Genomic DNA, 23,228 nt, shown 5'->3' on the forward strand with positions numbered 1-23,228 from the left:
AGGTGGTCAATCAATGTTGCTGGACCTGTGAAGTACCACCGCCGCACTTGTCTCTACCATGATGTTCTTGCATTTCGGTGAAAGTCCTCAGTATGGATTTATTATCGGCTTCAAAGAGAACCCTCTCATCGCTTTAGTCTTATAAAAAGTATTGTTTAATACATGCATAGGCAGTGATAGCATAGTGGTTAAGAAACATCGGCCTCTCGATCGAGGGGTCCGAGTTTCAAATCCCAGGCACCTCTGATTTTTCAAAATTATGAGCATATTAGAAATTAATTAGCACTTGCTTAAACGGTGAAGAAAAACATCGTGAGGAAACGTGTGTACCTGGGAGATTTATAAAAAAATCTCAAAGGTATGTGAAGTCTACCAATATGCACTTGGCCAGCGCGGTGGACAATGGCCTGATCCTTTTCATTATAAGAGGAGACCCGTGCCTAGCAGTGGGACAATAATGGGGACAATAGTGGGACAATATTGATGATGATGCATACGCAGTCCCTATAGGTATCATAACTTCATTCAATTTAACAAAATTGGGGCACATTATTACATATCGATCAGTGGCACACATAAACCACCATTTATATTCAGAGTACATGTTAATTGGATTACTAAGTCAACTGTGTCGTTTAATTTAAATCATTGGACGAATGAAGGACAGTTCGGAAACAATTCAATGGATTCGTGATTAAAATCTATGGTATCTGATATCCCTTACAACAAAAAGTTTGCTACTTATGTACCTACTAGCATGGTAGGTATATAAAAGTATATCTGGTAGGTAGGTAAAAACAATACTTGTCCCTGTAGTACCGGGACCAGAATAGGGCTACGGTATCCTGCCTGTCGTAAGAGGCGACTAAAAGGGGGCTTCCGGGGTTGCGGGCGGCAAGAGTGGGAGCTCAAACCGTCCAGCAAGCGACCCCGGGAAGGACAGCGGTTTGTGTGGTCGCATATCGCTGTAATCACCAGGGGATGTGAGAGGAGCGTAAATTGCTCCCCCCAGGGCAGATCCCGATAGAAGGGCATCGCGTTAGGAGGACTCGATAGCGACGATAATGACGATAGACCACCCAGAAATCAGGATAAGTTTAAATTAGATCATAAAGTACAAATGAAAAGAGCCGCATAATAGGTATCCCTGTGGCAATCCTTAAAAGAAATTTCAATAGGTACAGTTAGTAGGTAGGTAGGCACTTATTTCCCGTTAAGTTCACAAGTAAGTAAAGACGTGCAGACAAGATTTTTCCTTGAAATAATTAAAATTATTATTCTAATTTGCCTTAAAATCTTTTCATAAGCAATTAATTTTATTATAAGGTTTACATATATTATGCAAAATGACGAAGGTCAAATATGCAAGAAGTTTATTATAACTTAAAAGATTAGTGTATGAAATTATTGTATTGGATATTCTTAACAGTAATCTTCTGAAGTCATCGATTGTGGTTACCTTTGAACGTATGACATATCACGTGTCATATCACAATACTAACAAAGTTGCGACGTAGAGACCCGACAAGTCGTAACTCGTAACGTCGGAAAATTATGAAAGTTAATTGAATGTAAATATTTTTATTGAGAGAAGTATTTATTATATAGGCTTGCATGTACATGACCTTAGCAGAATAGGAAGAGGATCTTAATGATTGAACCATCATCCCTACACAGTAAACTCTTTAAGCCTTATTTAAAATTTTTAAACTAAATAATAGTTTGATCGATAGTTAGTTAAAACATCTGGAAAGAGCCGAAATTTGATGAACTCGCAGAATGAAGAGACTTCAAGAGAGTTACACTGCTACTTTTAAAGATCTATTTATGATGGCTGTAGCCTTCGACTCAAAAAATTCCCAACGAACAATTATATCTATTTGAATTAAGTCGAGTGTGGGAATTATAGGTGGTATCATAGTAACAACTGCTTAATAACAATGTCCTATTAAATACATAATAAATATAAAATACAAATAGTGCGGAAAGATCCAGTTGAATTCTCAGGATACTAATGTATACTCAAAAGTTTAAAAACTGCGGTGACCACTAAATATCAAGACGACCGCATTATCGTCTAATATAAAATTCACAATCAATGCTAGATAATAGAACTGTTTTTATTCGCCATACCGTCTACATGTCCGCTAGATACAAAAACAATGTTGAGGGTCGAATGACGTACAATTTACCTAGAATACAGACAAAAAATTAAGTCGCGGGAATTTGTTCGAACAAAGACCGCGGCTGACAGGTGCCGAATATTCCTCACGAGCAATCTGGTAATCGAATCGTTTCGAGTTTAATACGACCAATAATTTCGAGTTCGCACTCGTGGGGTCATTGACCGATGGTAATGTTGGCTCGGACATGCTCATTTTGAGTATCCGACATGTTTTGTCATTTTAATACACTTACATTACCTTCGATCATCTTGTTTACTTGTTCGAGGTACAGTTATTTATCTACGTAGATAATATAGTCTATTGAAATGGTTAAATTCTCTAAACACTCTATTGTTATGCGGCCAGATAACAATGTCTTTGATACAAGAAGTAAATCCGCCTGAATTATTGGTCATCGGTAGTGTCCATTCGAGCGGGGAAAACCAGTCGGAATGGAAATAAAGACAATATAGGAAGATGGGTATACGTCTGTTAGCCGTTTGATGTTGGATTTAAACACAGTTTAAACTCTTCCTGTGCTATCGTAGGAGAGAATAGAGAGATTAAACTCATGAAATGGACAGCAGAGGCTTGTGATTCGTCGATGTGAATTTGAATAAGAATGACAAAAGGCTAGGAGGTTGTCCTCTTATAAATATTTCATCGGGAGGCATATTCAACGTCTTACTCAAGTTTGTTTACTTTTTTATGTGGACCGTAGACGTATTAGATTGCATGTGGATTTGATTGAATTGGTATAAACAATATTTTATAAGTACCTACCTATATGATCATATAGATAGGTACTTATAAAATATTGTGAAAGGACGTGAAATGAATATTCAAGAATTGCAGTCGGTACAATTTTTGTATTTTTTTTAAATCAAGCCTTCAAACAATAGAAATAGGGTCACGTGTAATATATTTAGCCCATACATGATTTCTTACCCTTCATGACTTCATGACGGACTTACGTGCTAAAAATAATATACATGAGAAAATTTCCAACTTGAACATTAAAAGATAAGTTGAGTATCATAATATACATATGACACTGATTAATAAGCTTTATTGTTTATAAGATAAATGAACTGTGAATTAATATCTTGTGTCGGTGTCATTGTAATTAATTAACTTGTAGTATTTGTGTCAATAAGTCAAAATATTATTATCTCTTATCACTGTCAAATACATTTGTCGGCTCTGTCGGTTTTTTAGGATTTCAAATGTATTGCAAGATCACGTTATTGAAATAATTCAATTACTGCAATAGATTTGAAGCCGCCCCAACAATGTTAAGTGCTACTGTGTTCTATTATATTTGAGAGCGGTGCGGGAGAGGCCCTTATACAAGGCGTTCCATCTTAGTCCACAGGGGTAACAACGTATCTGTGGCCGACCTCAGGTAGGGCTTTAATCCTGAGTTTAATTACAGATGTCCATGAGTGGTCCGCTTATCATCAGGTAGACACCGTGCTCGTTAGCCACTTGTAACTATAAAAAGTGTAAGTTATTTTTTTTTTGCATTTTATGTGCGAATGACGTAATTATCTTTGAATTAAGATTTAAGTAAATATAATATTATTTTTGTAATTTTGCTCAATGGTTTGAAGGTTACAGTTTATTTTATGCATGAAATTATTATGAAAATATTATATAGTAGCAATTTGTATGTAACGTCAGAATTTTAATATAAATATATTTCTATGGGCCTCATTTTACAGATTGCTAAATTTCGTCTATCAATATCTCTTTTGGTTGACGAGTGGTATACCTTCAAAAGGTATCTGGTGACGTGGAAGGACCACTAGGTTATGTAGGATTTCTACCCAAGAACACCGTCGCCTCGGTGATTAAACCGTCACCGGAGTGCAGCGCGACGAGGATTCAGGGACTTCCGATAAGACGCAACCGGAGTCGGTGGTGGTGGTTGGTGACCATTTCCTCTAACCACATCTTGAGGGGTTTACGACGGTATACGGCCAAACACCGCCGTCCTTTTCGGGGTCGCTGGAAAGTTAGAGTTCCCTTGCTGCCCGCAATCTTGGCAGCACCCCTTTATATTGAGCGTATTTTGTTAAAACCATTATATAAAGATATTACGCTCCTCGCTACGAATACCGCGCAAAAAGTTTTTACATTATTTCTCATCAGGATTATCGATGCTGGGAAAGCAATTAATTTGGCGAAGTAGTGAAGAACATCACAGTTTTATGGAACGTGGGTGTTGTAATAAAAATGGCGCCTATTGGCTGTTACGATCAACATCCCTCGTTAGGTTGCATCAAGAGGAATAACATGGAGTTGTGAAGGACAAATTGTTTTTGTGGTTTTTCAGTTGTTCATCTTTGTGCTGTGTAATTGATATTATTGATTGTGTATTTTATACTGAAGGTGCGAATTGATACTCGTATATTAAATTTAAAATTTTGATTAAAATCTGAAATATAACATTGATTGCTACCATGGTAGTGTTTTAAAAAGTGGAAACGCATTTATCAGTCGGTCCTGAATGGACTTGTTCAAAGATTAATACTACAGATATTTGTTGGCGGGATTCAGAAAGTACATATTATTATGTAGTTTTGTGGGTTATATCTACCAATCATCAATAACTGTAAATAATCATAGACCTTATTTGAGGAAACTAGGTGACCTTAGAGAAGTGGGGTCTATCCTACTGAAAGTTTATATAAACGTACCAGAGATCCTAAATTATGTAAATTTACCTAAAGTTGTTTAAATAATTTTGTAAAAAGTAATTTTGTATAAAGTAATTTTGATTTTTTTGAATTATAACATGATTGTATTATTGTTTTGTTAACACAATGATGCCGTATCAATGCGTTCGTAGCTCCGATGTCAGCTCCATCGGCGTGGGCGTGCTTGGTCTACTAAGTACAAAATAGCTGCCCGATCACTTAATGCGTATGGATATCAAACCTCACCGAATGCGTAGCTATCATACTATACTGTATGTAGGTACATTATAATTTCTAGAAAGCACCCGCCGACTCGTGTTCATTTGCTTAAACTTTCGATTTGTTATGAATTTATGAATAACTCTCGTTTCTCTCGATACTTTTTACTTGGATTGTTGAGTAACTTATGTTTTGACTTTAATGACGCCTTATATGACAATTTTACTTATAATTCAATAGGTACGGTACATAAGTTAACATAATCATCGAAACTTACATTTGGTGAGTACGAAGTAGTGAGCGTAAAGATAAGACTTCAGTTTTTGTAAGTCTTAATTAATATACAGTTTTTGCGCATAATTTAAATACCATAGCCAATTAACTTCACGGTTTTTTGCCACTGTTAGAAACTTCTAACATCCTGGAAACGATAACATTTGTAAGGGGGATAGATTAAATTTATGCAAATCGTGAGCACAAGTGTATATTTTATGAAATGATACAAATGTGTGAATTACAGTTGAGCGTGTGACGTTCAACGAAATGAACAGCGTATAAATTTCCCTAACATTCCCACACATTAACGTCACCGCGTACCTACGCAGATGCTCCCAGTCTCTGTGTGTGTTCTGTACTGTCGTACGTTGGTTGCCGCTGTGTGAGTACACGTAGTCGTGCCCACGGTCTCGAGTACGTAAATCCGAAAGCTCCAAATACACTAAGCGACCTAAGTCCCGCTAACAAAGTTCAAATTCCTACGCGTATAATCGTTTCAATCGCATGAATAACGTTGTATCACTGTACCGTATTGTTTCATGTTTACGCGTCTCTGTGTGGTGAGGTTAAGTAGAGCGGCGTTATCTCGGCACAGAGATTCCATAGAGTTCGGATTAAGAAGATAAGCATTTAAAAATGTAAACATAATTTGAATATCGCGCTACCATATAATAAACGGTAATTAATCATATGAATAAATTGCTAATGAGTGTCGTAAAATAAATTAAGACAATGTAACATTTTTCGTGTTGCGTTTGTAAACATATCGATGTTTATTTGTAAAAATCTTGTACCGATCGTTGTAACAGTGAGTTACAAAACAGGCGATCTGGCAATAGACCGAATAGAGTAACAAATAATATAATTTCATAATTGTCGAGGGTTTAGCGCATTGGCCATCTAGTCTAAATGTCATCGAACGGGGTTTCGCAAGAGCGTCAATCACGGGCGGTCACCTACTTTCGCGATCGGCTGACGGCGATTAGTCGACTATGTACATTCACTGAGGCCTCAACTCACCTCCACGCTCTACGCAACAATTGTTTCTGTAGGAATCTTTTATTTATGGCAGCATCGAGTCGCGCTTGTGTGTGTGGGCAGTAAGCGACGGCGCCCGTGTTTTACCTGTGTCGTGACCCGAACAATCTAATTTGGACTGTGCACGCTGTTAGATAGAGCGCGTTTCGGTTCGGTACAGTCGCGTACAGAAATGCTCTACCGATAATAAGTCAACGCTCGAACTTGCCTGTTTGACAGGATTCCAACCGCGTCTGTCCCTGTTTGTTTATTGTAATCGGTTTGACAATGAGCTTAAGGTGCGGTTTCGAGTGATCTCAGGGCTCGCGCTCTCCTGTGATTGTTCTCTCCGCTACTCGCTGTGTTTGTGTTGGTATGATACGTCATTGTGTACCGGCTTACTGTAGATTCGCCTCTTAGCATCCATAATTGCTCGGCGACTGAGCGACTTTTAAAGCTCTTTGTTGATTAGTTTCGCGTTGATTTATTTAAGTTATTTAGTTTTTACACACTCATTACGAGTGTTCGGGCATGACTCTATAGTTGGCGTGGGACTCTACTTAAATAAAAAATAACAAATTAAATCTACATACTTTGGATATTTAATTAATTTAATGGAAACAAAAAATATACCTAAGTGTTATATTCAGTTATCTAATAATTTTATTATTACTTATTAATTGCAGGAAAATGTAAACATTAATCAATTCCGACGTCATTAATACAAAAACATATGCTATTATGTAAATCATTCAAATTAAAAAAAAGTAAAAAAAAATATTTTTGTATGGAAAATGAAATTCGGGAGGTTTATTAAATTGGTGCGGCGACAAAAACCGTTGACGGCTCGCCGACAATCCGTGTAGATAACGGAAGGTCAATGAGGAGACGTCAGAGTCGTCAGACGATTGTTGGGTGGCAGTTGGATGCGGCGGAGGGACGAGGGGGGTGCTGGAGGGGGGCGGTGCGAGCGAGAGCGCGAGATGGAGCGTCTCCCTCCCACGCGCCCGTCCGACCTCTTTGCAAGTGCGGCCCGCAAGGTCGGCCGCCTTAATTAATAAACTCACCGTAAAGTATTTGAGCCGATCGGAGACTACTACAATCTCACTCAGCCTTTGTCTAGCTATTGACCCGCGCCGAAGGCTTTTTCTCGCCGGTTGAACGCCCAAGACAAATATACTGGACGCGTTATGATTATTGCCCGCGTGAGAGGCCATCCGATCGTGCCGTATAGTTTAATTTAATCCAATCACATCGGAGAAGCTGCACTTACCTGTAAAAACGATTATATGCAAATGATTTTATTTATTTTACTTATTTTAAATGTAGTCATCAGTTTACAAATGAAAATATAAAATGAAATATTAAATACTTATTTGTCCTTTATTTAAAGTAATAAAAAGTAACCTTCACTAATGAAACTGTTTGCGTACGAGTAGTAAATAATAATAATTTTAGTTGCTTATTAAAATATCATAAATAATTTTATTATCTTAATTAAAATAAAACTTTACACACGATGTTTCTGTAAAGGTAAAGAATATTGGTATTCCCATTTTCTTTTATGTCAAATACAAAATATATATATATTTTAAGAATTTCCATTGAACCAGTAGTCGCAATTAATAAATAAAATATAGCAAGTATTTTAACGAATTTACGTGTGACATAATTTAAATAAATTTAAGATTATATATTTACAATATTTTCTTATCCCAGAAAGTTCTTAAAAGAGCTTTGGCATGAAAAAAGTGAGTAACAAAAATTCAGAAGTGTACACTACCATATTGAAATAATATGTTTGGATTTTTTATTACTGCAATCTCTTTTGCTACTTCATTATAATACAAAAATATCAATTCGGTATATATTTTCCCGTATTAAAAATGTATTTTGATTAAAAAACATTGTCTACATTGATGCGACTTTGACCATAATGTTAGTGACAAAGTTTTACATAGGTTAATTACAAGCTTTTATTATTCTGATAGGAACACAAAGGCATTAAATCTACCGTACCGTACTCCATATTCTTTAGGTTGTGTATGTCCTTCTCTTAAAGATTTTTTGTCATTTTGGAGTTCAAAATCTTCATTATTGTTAATTATCACAAGTCAATACATCACCATAAAACGTACACTAACAGAATATTAACCGACTTCTGTATGAAAAACTCGAGTAAACTTCTTCAACAACTTGATTGAGATGCAAAATCGATGCAGTAGAACGGTGGGTGGTGGGGTTTAATCATCGGGGTGTCACATTGCAAAGGTGTACGAGGCTCATTCATAATAATTGACTAAGTGCAAATCGAACTTGCATATGGAGGGTTCCGTATAACCAGATTTTCAATTTCTTTGCTTTTTATTTTTGTTAACATAGCAGCTATAGATGTCAAAATTCAAAGTCAAATTTGAAATTCAATGCAACTTATTACGGTTCAATAAATAACAAAAACAGGCCAAAAATGCCGGCTCTTGTACGAGTATGAACGCTTTTTTAACTTTTATAATTTTTAGTATTTGTCGTTTTCGCGACCAAAGTAATACAAATTAAATAAAAATCTGTGTTAAAAATCAAGTGTTTGTTACTGTTCAAAAGATAGAGCCTCGCGAGCTTAGTAATAGAGTCCCGTTTTTACCCTTTTGTTACGGAACCCTAATAAACAACTATACAAGAAATTGTTTCGCCTCGTAACATGTTTTATGGCAAATTGGCCACCTGACAGCAGGCTGTCATCGTCACCTTAGCACCTGCAGTATATTAGTCGACCTTGTATACCTGCGCTTGCGACCATTCTTAACCCGATGTTTCAGTGTTTATGATGTCATCGATAAAGTATTAGTTGAGTGAGAAATAAATGTCTAAATAAATATTTTATGACAACGACCGCGAATTAATTATCAATGATGAATGGCTTAAACGAAGAAGGAAAACATCGCAGGAAACATCGGAGGAAGTTTACATCTGTACTTAGCCAGCAATGGTTTAAATCCTTCTTTCTTCCCGTTAGAAGACCGTGCCCAGCAGTGGGATAGTAATTGATTGGCGAAGACCATAATATCGTTTTAAACTAATTAAAATAATTAATGAGTGCGTACTATTTTTAGACTCTACTCTATACCACCCAGTCTCTACTAGTCTGTATCAGACTCTACCCATACATACGTACCACGCGTAAAATAGAGGTGAAGTCTATGTGAAAACAGACTCGGAATAATAAGCCGATCAAAAACGTTACTTACGTTCCGTTATAAAAATATCGTAAAAATATTATTGATAGAAAATACCTAGTATAGTAGTAGATATGTAGTACATACTTATATTTTGATAGTTTAATTTAATTACTTTCCGGAAAAATATCTTCATGTGCTTTCGTGGGCTTTCGAATAAAACAGCAATCCCTCTCAGCAATCTAATTCATACAATCAAAGAATTTTTATTTTTTACATTCAATTGTAAGGTCAAATTTATTATTATACCTTATTGCGTTAGTTCAATATTATAAAAATAAATAAAATTAAAATAAGTTTAAAAACTTTCACTCGAAAAATAATGCTGGCCACATATTTAATTTGCTGTAACGCTGTATTCGTGAAAAAAAAAAAGAACAAGTGTATAATGGCGGGAAACGGCACATGTCAAGGATGAAGTTTGTGGAGGTCTTGGAATTAAATAAAAATAACTAGCTGGATTCAAGTCTTTCATTGGAGATATCCCCAACACATTATTATTCAAGAACTAAAGAGAAAACGAACAATGAAGATGTAAATATCATTTCAATTATTCCCTGTTTCAATCTGTCGTTTTGATTGCAGGTTGTAAACTGTTGGGTTTATTGTATGGTCAGTTATCCTACTTCCGAACTCTGTATGAATATTTATAAGTAACTCTTTCTTGGAGATTAATAACACGCAAGAGGTTTCATTTTTACGACGTTCGCTGACGTCGGTTGGTAGTACCTACTCCTAACTAACTAACTAACTAATTACGTAATTGTATTGACGTAAATATCATCTCAATAAAAGTATCTACGTTCAGGTAATTGTATGTTAAAACAGATGTAAGGATGTCCAACACTGACTTGGTTATAGGGATGGCGATCTGAGATCAATTAATCGAAGAATCGAAATTTTAGGCCAAAAAATAGATTATTTTAATCGATCTCCAGCAATGGTTCAATTCAATCGATTTTTCATCCTAGAAGGTCAAAAGTCGATCTTTTCGAAGTTGGTTGAAAGTACCTATTATATACATTTTTTTGCAGACGAATACGTATTTCAGTGCTTGTTTGGTCCTGACAACCTTTTTTTGCTGTCTTCGCCCATTCAAGCTGAAAAGATCGAAGATCGATTCTTTGGGCCTCGATTTTTTTATGAATTGATTTATTACACTTCGATACGGATCGATTCAAGTATCGATATTTTTCGGAAAGAATCGCCATCCCCTATGTCTAATACTGAATTGGTTATAGGATTACTATAAATAGCGGTTTTGCGAGTAACTGGACTGACGGCTAGTCGCGGGGCGCGACGAGTGCTCGCATGCGCATAGACTGCATGTAATACCTGTACGTGCAGTACACATGCAGATAAGTATATTTGCATACACAGTAAATAAAGCAATTAAATTTAATATATTTTATTCAATTTGCATTAGGTAGGTACAACTTTTTATCATATTATTTAACCAGCATTTTATTAGAAGACAACATTAATACCACGTTAGAAATAAATTAGAAGTAAAACTTAATATATAGATAAAAGTATATTTCTTACCGTGTTGTGAAGTAATTGATGTAACTAAATTTATTGAAAAAACAGCTAACAGAAGATCGTTTAAAATGCTGACCCACTTATTAATTATATTTATATTACGTCCTAAGCACTTATTGTATTTTGTCCCGTGCTATTTATTTAAAAAAATACCCCTTTTTTGTAATATCGAAGGGGGCGTTTACGTGCAAGTTATTTTTCCAGAACGGTCAACAATATGCACAATTAAGACCGGTAACTATGGCAACTCCTCCTTTTTCTAGAACTGTGTACGTCTCTAGAGTTATGAAGCCTGATGAATAAGTGGACTTAAAGAAAATAGTGGAAAAAGCAATAATTTTTAAATCATAATTTTACTTCCAACATTTGAAAGATCTAATTTGGGTAATGACACCTACATACGGAACGGTATTTTACCGGAGAACGTGTCGTGTCTACAGGCATAATCTTTGTGTACCTATACTTCGGCGCACATTGTTACTCGCTTATGTAAGTCGGAGCGTCTTCCACTTTCGAATCAAGTTTATTGACACGGCAAGCTCGACAAATGCCTGCCCGTTTCACAGTTACATCGGAGTCGGTTGCTTTGATTATACGTAATGCAGCTTACGCATGAACCATGTTTTATGAATTTATTAAAGGAAAATAATCGTGCTTTATGCGCATCTGGGGCGATCTCAGCAATTTGAATGCGCATCGCAAGAATCGGCACCTTAGAAGATCATGCGGAAAAGAAAATGAATACCTGTGTAATGAATATTTGTCCATTGCACAAAATTCTAAAGTGTGGCGAGTTTATATTTGCATGTAAAGGTATTTAGAAACACTTAACTATGCTATTTTAGTCTCTGTTGATAGAAAAAAAAAACACGATGGTTCGATGAGGGTTACGTTACGCCTGACAAGGTATAATGGTTCATGTGTACAGGACTTAAGCACCCCACTCAGTGTTGCCACTTTTTGGAAAAAAATCGGACAATCGGTCCACGGAGACGAACGGATTTCGATCCAATTTAGGACATCATAAAGACTGCAGGAAAAAATATTTTTTTGTATTTATGTGCTTTCTTTTTTAATTTATGAATTCTGAACCATACCAAAATTAGAACAACGCACGAACAAGAGCGTTGCGCGGAATGATGGCGCCTCGCATATTATTAAAAATCATGATTTTATTAAAAATGGTTGCCGTACGCGGGACGATATCGAAATCGGGACTGTCCCAGAATAATGGCGACGTGTGGGAACATTATTCCCACCGTCCTACCGGCGAATCGCGATCGTATTCCGCCGTAATATTCTCGTTTCAACACAACCGGATTTAACCAATGCAAGGGTTACGCCAAGTGAAACGCACATACTAATACTAAGCTAAATGTAATTAGTCGTCTGTTCATACTACACGTGACATGTTAATGTACGTTCGCGATTACGTTTTTTGCTTCACTTGACGTCAAATGGTGGAAAAACGTTGACCGATCGCGTACTTAAATTCGTATGTAAATTTATTATAAAAATATTAAAATTAAAATTATAAATTTTGATTAGGTACAAAAAGCACTAAATTTTTCATTAATTTTCAAATGGAAAACTACTGTTTGAGTTTTTGTTTTCAGAGTTAATTGAATAAGTATACACACGATCGGTATACGTATCAACATCAAAGAAAACAGCAATAAATAATCCGATTATGATTTATGCGTGTTTGTATTAAGATGTATGTTAATTTTATGTAGGTATCATTCGCGATTGAGTTAACTGGTGTAATGATTAAGTTTTAATGGTAATAAATAATAGTGTAATCGGTTGTGGCGTACAATCGCAGTCAGTGCTAAAAGCTCACTAATCACAGCTTAAATCGCTAAGCTCCTTTCGTCAGGTTCCGCCACTTAAAGTGCGGGCTCTATACGGCGAATGAGTAACGAAAGAAATTATATTTGTTAAACATGCTGTTTTAGTTCAGGGTTGTGGTCATTAATGACATGTGTTTGCCAGTTTTTTTTTTAATTTTCTTACTTATATTTTTTTATTTATTAAGTGTGTTTAAATAAACTTAACGTAAGATAAATATCTTAAGGTAATATTCATGTTACTTGAGTTCGGAAACGAAATGTTCATAAGACGTTGAAATATTCTTAAAAGGTAAAAGAAATATGAGATTGATTCTAAAATAGATCAATAATTGATACTGCCAAAGCAATAGTCGTTCAAACATTTCCTATTATTTATTACCTTTCGTGAAGAAATTATATGTTTTATCCATATTGTGTTCGTAGTATAGAGACGGCGCTACCAAGCGCATAAATAAGTTTGGCTCAGTGTTTGACAAGCAAGGTATAAGGTAACGGAAAACTTAATAAATTTAATAAAGTGACAAACTTAAGTGGCTGTGTGTGGATTTGACTAATATGTTTACATTTCATGATTTATTTATTGATTTATCGATAAATAACTCATGTTTGAGTTTTTAAAATCTCAACTTCTTGAAATCGATGTGAAATTGACAAATATCTAAAAATGCTATAAAAATTGCAGTTTATAAGTCATAGACGAAATTCATTCAAAACAAGTGAAATAAAACATTTGAGGTAAAAACTTGTTAAAGTATCATTCCAAGGTATACCTACTAGCTAATAATAAATTGCATTTAAGGTTATTATTCTGAAATTTTAAATTAAAACCTTCGGCACGTAGCCGGCTAATAAATAACTTAAACGTGGATGACATACAAACAATACATCTCTTGCTCGCGGCTCGGGCGAGCATGCACACACGGACACGGCACATGTAGATTATGTTATTATACTTGAATGCTTAGTTGTGTAGCGATCTAGAAGGGGTACCATTTTAAAATTTGTCCGGGACATAAATGTACAATATAGCGATGATATTTTGTGCCTAATTATTAATTAGTAACATAATATACCTAATTAGGTCAAGTAATATATTATAATATTCAGTTATTGTTATTAAATACGATAGTGTGGATGACGTTAATAGCCATAACTGATAAGTATGCCATGACAAATAAAAGCTTGTAAAAATTAAACTTTGCTTTTATTTTATAGTTTTCATGTTGGTAAATATTTAAAGTCTGTCTTATATTTAACCTAACAATAAGGCAGGCGGGCTACCTGATGGAAATCAGTCACCGTCGCCTATGGACATTTGCAACACCAGAGCTGAATGAGAGAATGCTGTATAAATTAATTAATTTCTATTACAAAAAAAAAATATTTTTTTCCTACAATAATGTGTAAAAGGATTATTCCCGGTATGACTGAATAGCTGGTAACATTACATAGAAGCCAGCTAGCAGTGTATTTGTAAAGTGGACTGTAATCGTTAGTCACTGACATCGAAACGCACCGCGGAGTGAAATCGAACAGATATGACACGCTTTTGATTTCTAATTATTTTTATAATCAACACCCATTTTCTTGGTTATCTTGAAATACTGCGAAACATTTGAATAACACATAGTGATATATTTTGCATACTTAAATACTTTTGATGACTTTTTTACTTCGTAAATGTCAGACGAAGCAGGCTACACTACATGTAAACAGAATTCAATAAATCTTCAACTTTTGACAAATTACTGTCGTACGAACCTTATTTGTAACGAACAAGTAAATTATTTTTTAATCGTTGCAATTTGTACTCTCGAACTCTCGAAATTATGATATGAGAGAACGAAATCATAAACACCTAATTGCTGTAAAAGTAACCAGGCTAATGATTGTCATTTCTACCCGCAGCGAGCGTTTACATCATCTTTGATAGCATCTCGAAAGCGTATAGAGCGTGTAGGCATTTACGTGGAGACTGGAGGAGCGCCCACTCGCTACCGACCTCTGATTTTACTCGGATTCAAACGAGTATTACACAGTCGAGTTGAGATGTACGTAATGAGTGAGACAATAAGTGTAAAGGGGATCCTCTTCACATTTCAGATGATTGGCCGTGAGCACACGTTCGACGAATTTAGAATGGTTTGAGTTAACGTAAAATTAAGAAAACATATATTACACTTACTTATTTTAGCAAGTTACGTAATTGCGTTACGTATATTAAAAGCTAGGAGAAAATATAAGTAAATTAGATATATTTAATGCGGTTATAATATACTTTTATATACACAAATATTTTTATTAATAGTCATTACTCGATATTAACAAAAATGATTGTTATATTATTTATAGTACTTGTCATATATACTTATATTGTGTATTAAATATTGAATACACAATTTATACATTATCACACTTTACCCTATTTTTCCGATTTAAAAATAAGCCAATCTGAAAATCTGTAGCAGTCACAACATTGCAGTAACTGCAGCGCGGCGCCCTAACGACGTTAGCTCCATCGGCCCTTGCTAAGCAAGTAGTGTCGACCGTGTTAGCTCCGTTGATGCTTGCTAAGCAAGTAGTGGCGGTGTCGATCGTGTGCGCAGAGGCTTTGATTTCACCCGCACGGACAGGTTATGGGACCGGAATGCGCCGTGGCATACGGCTCGGTTTAATAAAGCGCGCACTTGCTTGCTACTTTATTACTTTTTGTGCTCATAAATAAAAACGCTTTCGAGAAAAAACAATTTATGCCTAACTAGCCTCGCTCGCGGCTCCGCTCGATACTTTGATTAGTTTCTGTATTTTGAATTAAAGCGCCATCTGTAAAAGCGTAGCGTTAGCCGCGGTTGTTGATTTAATGGTGCCGTTATAATTCTTCAAGATCAAAATTTAAATACACGCATAATACGCTTTACATACCAGTAAAATTTGTTCTTAATTATTGATTAAACTAACAAATAAACAAACATAGTTTTACACATATATTTAACATACAAGGATTGGTTCCGACGCTGGTACCTAATGCTTGTGTCTGTATTTTTTGTTAGAGGTCAAATGCTTTCGTTGCATAATTGTTTTAAATAATCTGGACCTCTGGATATAATGTTTTACGCTTTCATAAGACGGACAATCGACGATGATTTATTTGTTTATTATTACTACTAACGCACATTATCAATAACCAATTTATCCTATATTTTGCCAATCAAAGATCGTCATCTTCGTATTGCTTTTAATTATGTTTATTTTGATTAAAGATTTACTGCCATATTAAGTATTTACCATGTACCATAACAATATCGTTTTTATTGAATAATATTAATTATTTTAACAATTAATATGCTAATGAGTTTATTTATTTACACTTTTTTTCTTTTGTTTTAAATGCATTTTAATGCAATTACTCACGTCTTTTAATTTTCAAAAAAATATCATAATGTGCAACAACACCGATATCAAATTTTAATTATTTACCAAATCTTGGTATATGTATATTATATCCTTACTTGTATATTAAATTTACGTTTTGTTTAAATTTGCAGCATTTTATTGTGGAAATAAATTACATGACCCTCTTTTTATATACCTTACGTGGGTACTAATAAACAATTAGCATATTTATTGGTTTGGTATAATCTAAAAAGTTTAAGTATATTTTTATTTAAATATACCTACTAAATAATTATAATTTTCGAAATAATAAAACTTATACTTTAGACATATTTAGTATCTATTCGTGTCACTTCGACCCCAAAATTCAAAACATGTAAAAGTTTTTTTTACACATTTTGAAAAAGGAGAAGGAGGTATATTTGGCTGTATGTATTTTGTTTTAACTTTTAAGTAAATTCCGTGATCGACCGCTCATTAAACTGAAATAGTATTTGTTGCATTAATCATGCGAAATTTTGTAGTTTTAGTACAAGCAGTAAGTAAGTAGTAAAGCAAATAGTATATAGGTAAAATATAGTGTAGGTATACTTGGGTACCTTAATTAAGTAAATCCAATGGATGATTTAATTGAATTAGCGCCGTTTAATTACCAATTATGTTTCATTGGCGATTTAACCGACTTCAAATAGAAATGATTATTTGTGTGGCTTAAAGAGGCGAGATTTAAGTTTAATGGTAGTGGATATAGCCCGTCCTCATAAAGAAAACGATAAGTACACTAAGTTATATAGTAATTTGTAACTTTAGTGGTCCACTTTTTTATTTCCCTAGCCATTCCATACCTTTATTGTTCTGCAATATTACTTAAGACGATGTATGAATAGAATCAGAAATAATTCTCACCATTAAATATGGTTATCTTAACTATATTGAAAGTTATATCGTAAAGTGGGAGAAGAAAGTCAGTAACGGTTAAGTTCATACAAACGTCATACTAACATAAGATATAAAGTGAAGTATTTATGGAAGTGTTAGAAATGAACGGAATACAGAAGCGGTAAGCCGGTATATAGTGGACAGAGTTACCAACTATTTAATTGTTGCCTGGACTTTGAACTAAAAAATCTCAAACATTTCGGTAAAATCAAAGTTTTCAAAGATATATCCCCTTTATCGACGTTTGTTTATGTGCTGCAAAAACTCAAACATTTCGGTAAAATCAAAGTTTTCAAGGATATATCCCCTTTACCGACGTTTGTTTATGTGCTGCACATCTTAGTGTTAATAATGTATTGAATGAGAAATGATAGTGTTTTTTTAGATTTTTTGTCTGTACTGTAATAGCCACGGATGCAAAAGTGTTCGTATTTTACATATTAACTTTTTATGATTTCCTTCGGACTCCCAGATGCTCTTTTAAATAGTACAAATCGAAAAAAAATCTTTAAAGCGGCTGTACTAACTTAAATGTAAAAAGTTTTTTTTTATAACAAAATGCATTTTTTGTAATAAAAAATAAACCAAAAAAATGGAGAATGTGGAATAGTTTTTGTTAATTATTTTAATGCAGACCCTCTATTTATAAGCAGGAACAAAGATAACATTAACTATTAAATAGTCATTTTCTCCAGATATTTCATCAAGCACTACCTATACACACATAAGTAGGTGTAGACAGTTTAATATCTAAGTTTAGGCCACAAAAAGTGACGAAATACTCTTAAACTCATCATGCATTAACTGGTACTCTATTTATAAGTTTCAATATCAACGTAGCCCACGCAGTGCGTAGCGCTCGTAGGCGTCGCGTCCGTGACGTCACGGCCCTACGCTCTGCTACGCCTGCTACGATCGCGTCACAACCCAACCTCTCACTACGATATGATTCTATTCTGGTGTGAGTTATACGTGAATGGATTCAAGTCTTTTTTATTTTTAGATCCTGTCGTTTTATACAATAATCAACTTGCCTGTACCATATTATTATATATGGAAATTTAAAAAACAGACAAGAAAAATATTAAAAGTTATCAATTCCAATTATTCTGTAGATTTTATTACTTTATTAGTGAAATGTTTTTACGCAATATAAATTACGTCTTCAACAAATCACCCTCTAATTCTGGCGTCAAAACAAAGTTATATAAACAACGACGGATAGGCACGTTTAATTAGTTAAGTAACAACTCAATAGTAACAAAGAGAAAACGTGTAGAAAGTATCAAAGAGTATGTCACCGAAAATAATCTCGTAAGTAGGTAGTAATCATTAAAAAAGTATGTGCTAAAGTGGCGAAAAATATTTTTGGCAGCGCAGGAACGAAGACGCGTTCCAAGAAATGTCACGGATTGTCATCGTGTTTTCAAATAATTCTTTCAATTGTTGTGGACTGGTTACCGGCCCGTGTGTCCACTGGTTTTATTGTCGCAGGTGAACGAGTAACGAATAAGCGAGTAAAAGATAGAACAAGACGCGAGTGCCATATATACCGCCTAATCATGAATGTAATGATTAATGTATAAATAAAATTATGAGGATGAAAATAATAAATGTTAATTGAGAATAAATGCCAATGGCATGACAGAGTTTATTTTCTAGTCACGTGATAGATGTCATATTTTGTTGGATGCTAACCTCACAAAACACAACGCATTTATTAATAAATAAAACACATTTATTCCTATTTTTGAAGACAAATTGGGGTGCGGATAATGCGATTATGAGATAAGGTATCAAACTTATAAACCAGAACTCAGAAAGTCACATTTACATTTTCCTTAAATTATACGTAATATAAACATATCAATTTGTATCTAGGTATGTAGGCGGTGACAATTAACCGGTTTGGCAAGTCGTCATGTCTTTTATACTTAATTTTTGTATAAAATCGCCATGTTTTTGTTATCGTTAATCGTTTGTTGTTTATTCTCTGACAGTGATACAATGTCCTATATCGCCAAATAGGTTAAGTTTATAGGATTATAGAGCGCATATTGACTATATTTTCATACAAAAACTTCCATCCAGCATCATACTGACACTATCTAAATAATAACTAATAATAGAATAATTGACGTTTTAAATATATTTCAAAATTACTTATTAGTAATAAGTTATTACCAATTAGTAATAACTCGTAGATGACATATCCTCCCCATTTACAGCCTCCTTTCTGACATTTTACTATAACTTAATGTTTTGTTTATAATATATAAATACACTTTATTGTTTTTATCGTTAATCGCTTGTAGCTTATTGTCAGACAGTGTTACGACGCTTATGTCGCCAAATTTCACTGCCCACGAGTCGTTCGTGCGACGTGCTACGTTTCCATTTTACAACGATACCACTGAATAAGTGTATCATGCCGTGTCAAATTTGACAAAGCTTCTTTGTCAAACTATACAAATAATGAAACGATATTAGTATCACAACAAAACATGTCACAATACATTTTTTATTATGTCTTTATGATAAAGTGGAGAAATATGAAGGACTAGAAAAAGATAGACTCCAATTTCGAGGCCAAATAAAACTACATGAATTTATATTGAGAATAATTTAATTGAAGAATACAGGGAAATCAATATCATATGCCAATATGACGAAAGAAACTAAAGTTAATAGATATGATTAATTTATTATTTTTAAATTAGGGGTGGGTATCTTTGAAATTGCATGGTTTAGTTAGACAGGTTAGAGTTTTTGCACCATATATATTTTTAAGGACATTATTTGAATATTCCCAGATATAGTTTTCTTTGCGATGTTTTTATTCTGTTGTTTGAGTCAAGTCATAATCCATTAATTATATTATTATAAATATACAAAATACTTTATGAAAATTCAATGGTTGGATTCGAATGCCGACCTTCGGTATTGGACTTTGGAATTCATACCACTGGGTTATTGCTTCTTGTCACGTCAAGATGTCGAAGAAAAATAATTTAATTGGTAACTAGCTTTTATCCGCGGCTTTCCTCATAGTTATTTATATACCCCACGGGAATGGTACTGTTTCTCGGGATAAATAATACCCTATATTCGTTTTTGAACCTGATAAAGTGTGTACATAATTTAATTATAATTATATATAATAATAATAATTATTATTATATAATTATTAATAATTACATAATAATAACTACATAATAATTTAATTATAATTAAATTATGTAGTCAAGGCGTGAATGTATAACAAATAAACAAACTCACATTCACGTTTACAATATTAGTTAATTTCATTGGTAGTATTCATAATAATTGTATTGAGATGAACCTTGCAGAAGATTCCAGTGTAAGTATATCCTAGAATCAGTCGTGACCGATCCAATAGAATGTAGATCTAAGTAGAATGCTTCACTGCTATGTAATCAATTGGATTGATGTTTGCGAGAACAGACTTTCTAAAATCTTAATTCAGTTCAAAATCGACTACTGTAACATTGTATGCATGATTGACTCTTCTATTGTGACTTTAATTTTATTTGTAATTTAATTATAAATCTATTGATTTTTTTATTAATATTACATTCACTTCAATCGAAGTAAAGATAGTTATTTCAGATTCGTGATCATCCTAATCTAAAGAAGCATATCTACGAACAACAAAACTTTAGTATTAATTTGAAATCAGAATTACTTTGAATGTATTCAAGCTCAAGTATACATTAAAGCGACCAGACTTGTCGCAATCAATTCTCTTTGTAATGGGTACAGCTCTTTAGGTAAACATTCCTCATGATAAATGCTTTACTTACCTGTCGCGACCGCGGCGCGCGTTTCAATAATAACCGTGATATTGCGATGATACGGACTGGAAAAACTCGTTCGGTGGATGTCGATATCCTTAAAGGCTTACAACTTACTATTCGCTGCAAAAAACTCTTTGTCCCCGCTGAACGTACATTGCGCAAAACGTTGCAAGTGTCCAAAGCTTTGGTGGTGTAACTCCGCGTTGTATAGTTAGCATGTCGATTGTTGCAATGTACGTTTGGCGGCAGTTCAAAATACAGCAACTGTAGTGCGATGCCAGTGAGCGGCTTTCATTCATGCCGCCCCGGGCTACGTTCCTCGCGAGATCTCATCTTCCAATTACCGGCCGCGTTCGTATGCTCTACTCAGCGATTTTTGTAATTGTAGCCGATAGTGCCAATATTTCCATAAAGTATCACGGCGTTAAGAAGCCGTCGATTTATTGATTCCCACGACGTTTATTAGCTGTAACGATTTTGTTGAATTAATAGATCGCACGGCGGTGAACTTTGAGTGGGATGGATTATAAAGATTAAGAAGTTGAGAGGTCTTCAATCGCGTTGAAAGGATAATCGCCCACTTGAAGGGCTAGGTTACATCTTCGGAGCTTTGTGAGCGGTACGTGCGTGACTTATTGAAAACATTTCGACATAAGTGAGCATTTTCGAGGGCCAGCCGCTGTGGTGGCGCATTGTGCTGGTGGATTACACAAACTATACTGTGCGCAATCGCTCAGCGTTTCACAATCGCGGGTTCGCCGACCGACACCAATACCTAAATTAATTTTCTTTTCGGGCCCGCGTCGCGTCGCTCATTGTTCAATTTGTGACTCTGATTTTGGAGCGCGGACCATTCGCTTGGTGACACGGATTTGCTTTCGAGATGGACTCTCACTAAATCTTCACTTAAACGACTCACCTTCAAATTTTAGTATTCATGTAGTACACACATATGAACAGTCTACCTATTAGCTATTTTTAATTACGGGTTAACTTATACGATTCTCTTCTTTTTTCGATTTATCTTATTAAAATGAAATTGTAATGAAATAATCTATTTCCTATTAAAAATGTAATTAGGTGCTTCTTTTGTTATCGTTGACATTTTAAGTAATTATTTTTCAAATTGCAAATACATTGTTGCACATGTAAATTCCTATTTATAAAACGCTGATATTTTCAAGTTTCAACCATTATAATGTTAATTTAGTTTTGGTTGTTGATGGATTTTATGACTGCATGCATAAATCTTGTTGCGAATTCTTGTTTTGTGTGAGTCACCGGTGCCCAACGTTCAATGTTTTTGGTTAAACAAGAGGTTGGACACAAGTTTGTAATGCGTAATCGGACGCTTGAAGGAAATACCGAATGAAATGACAAAGGAAAAAATGTCACCTAGCGTAGATATTAAAATGATGTATAATTTAAATATAAAATATGATGGTTAGTGATAGCCTAGTGGTAAAGAAATTCGGCCTCTCCATCCAGGGGTCCGAGGTTCAAATCCCAAGCACGCACCTCTGATTTTCAAAGTTATGTGTGTATTAGAAATTAATTATCAATTGCTAAACGGTAAAGGAAAACATCGTGAGGAAACCTGCAAACCTGAGAGATTTATAAAAAAAAAAGAAATCTCAAAGATACCTATGTGAAGTCTACCAATACGCACTTGGCCAGCGCAGTGGACTATAGCCTAATCCTTCTCATTATGAGAGGAGACGCGTGCCCAGCATTGGGACAGTAATGGGTTGTTGATGATGGTTTATTGATTTAGGAAGATGTTAAAAATTAGGAAGCTGTTTAAAAGACAATTATGACGTTTCTATAACTTAGATAGGTATAATTAAAACATTGGCTTGACATTACACGGCCACATGGACAGAGAGAAAGAAGAGTAAGGCTGGTTAAACGCTAACCTTGGCACAGTGAGCGAGCGACAGTGGTAGCTTAGTGATACTCAACAACAAATCTTTAAAACATCATTTTTGAATAAAATTATTTAGAGTATCGTAAGCTGTTCTGACTAATATGTAATTGTCATAATTTTGAATATACTTTAGTATGCCGTAAT

Source organism: Epargyreus clarus, unplaced genomic scaffold, assembly GCF_041222505.1.
Source record: "Epargyreus clarus isolate Ecla_fem2 unplaced genomic scaffold, WU_Ecla_fem_2.2 ptg000019l, whole genome shotgun sequence".
NCBI lineage: Eukaryota > Metazoa > Arthropoda > Insecta > Lepidoptera > Hesperiidae > Epargyreus > Epargyreus clarus.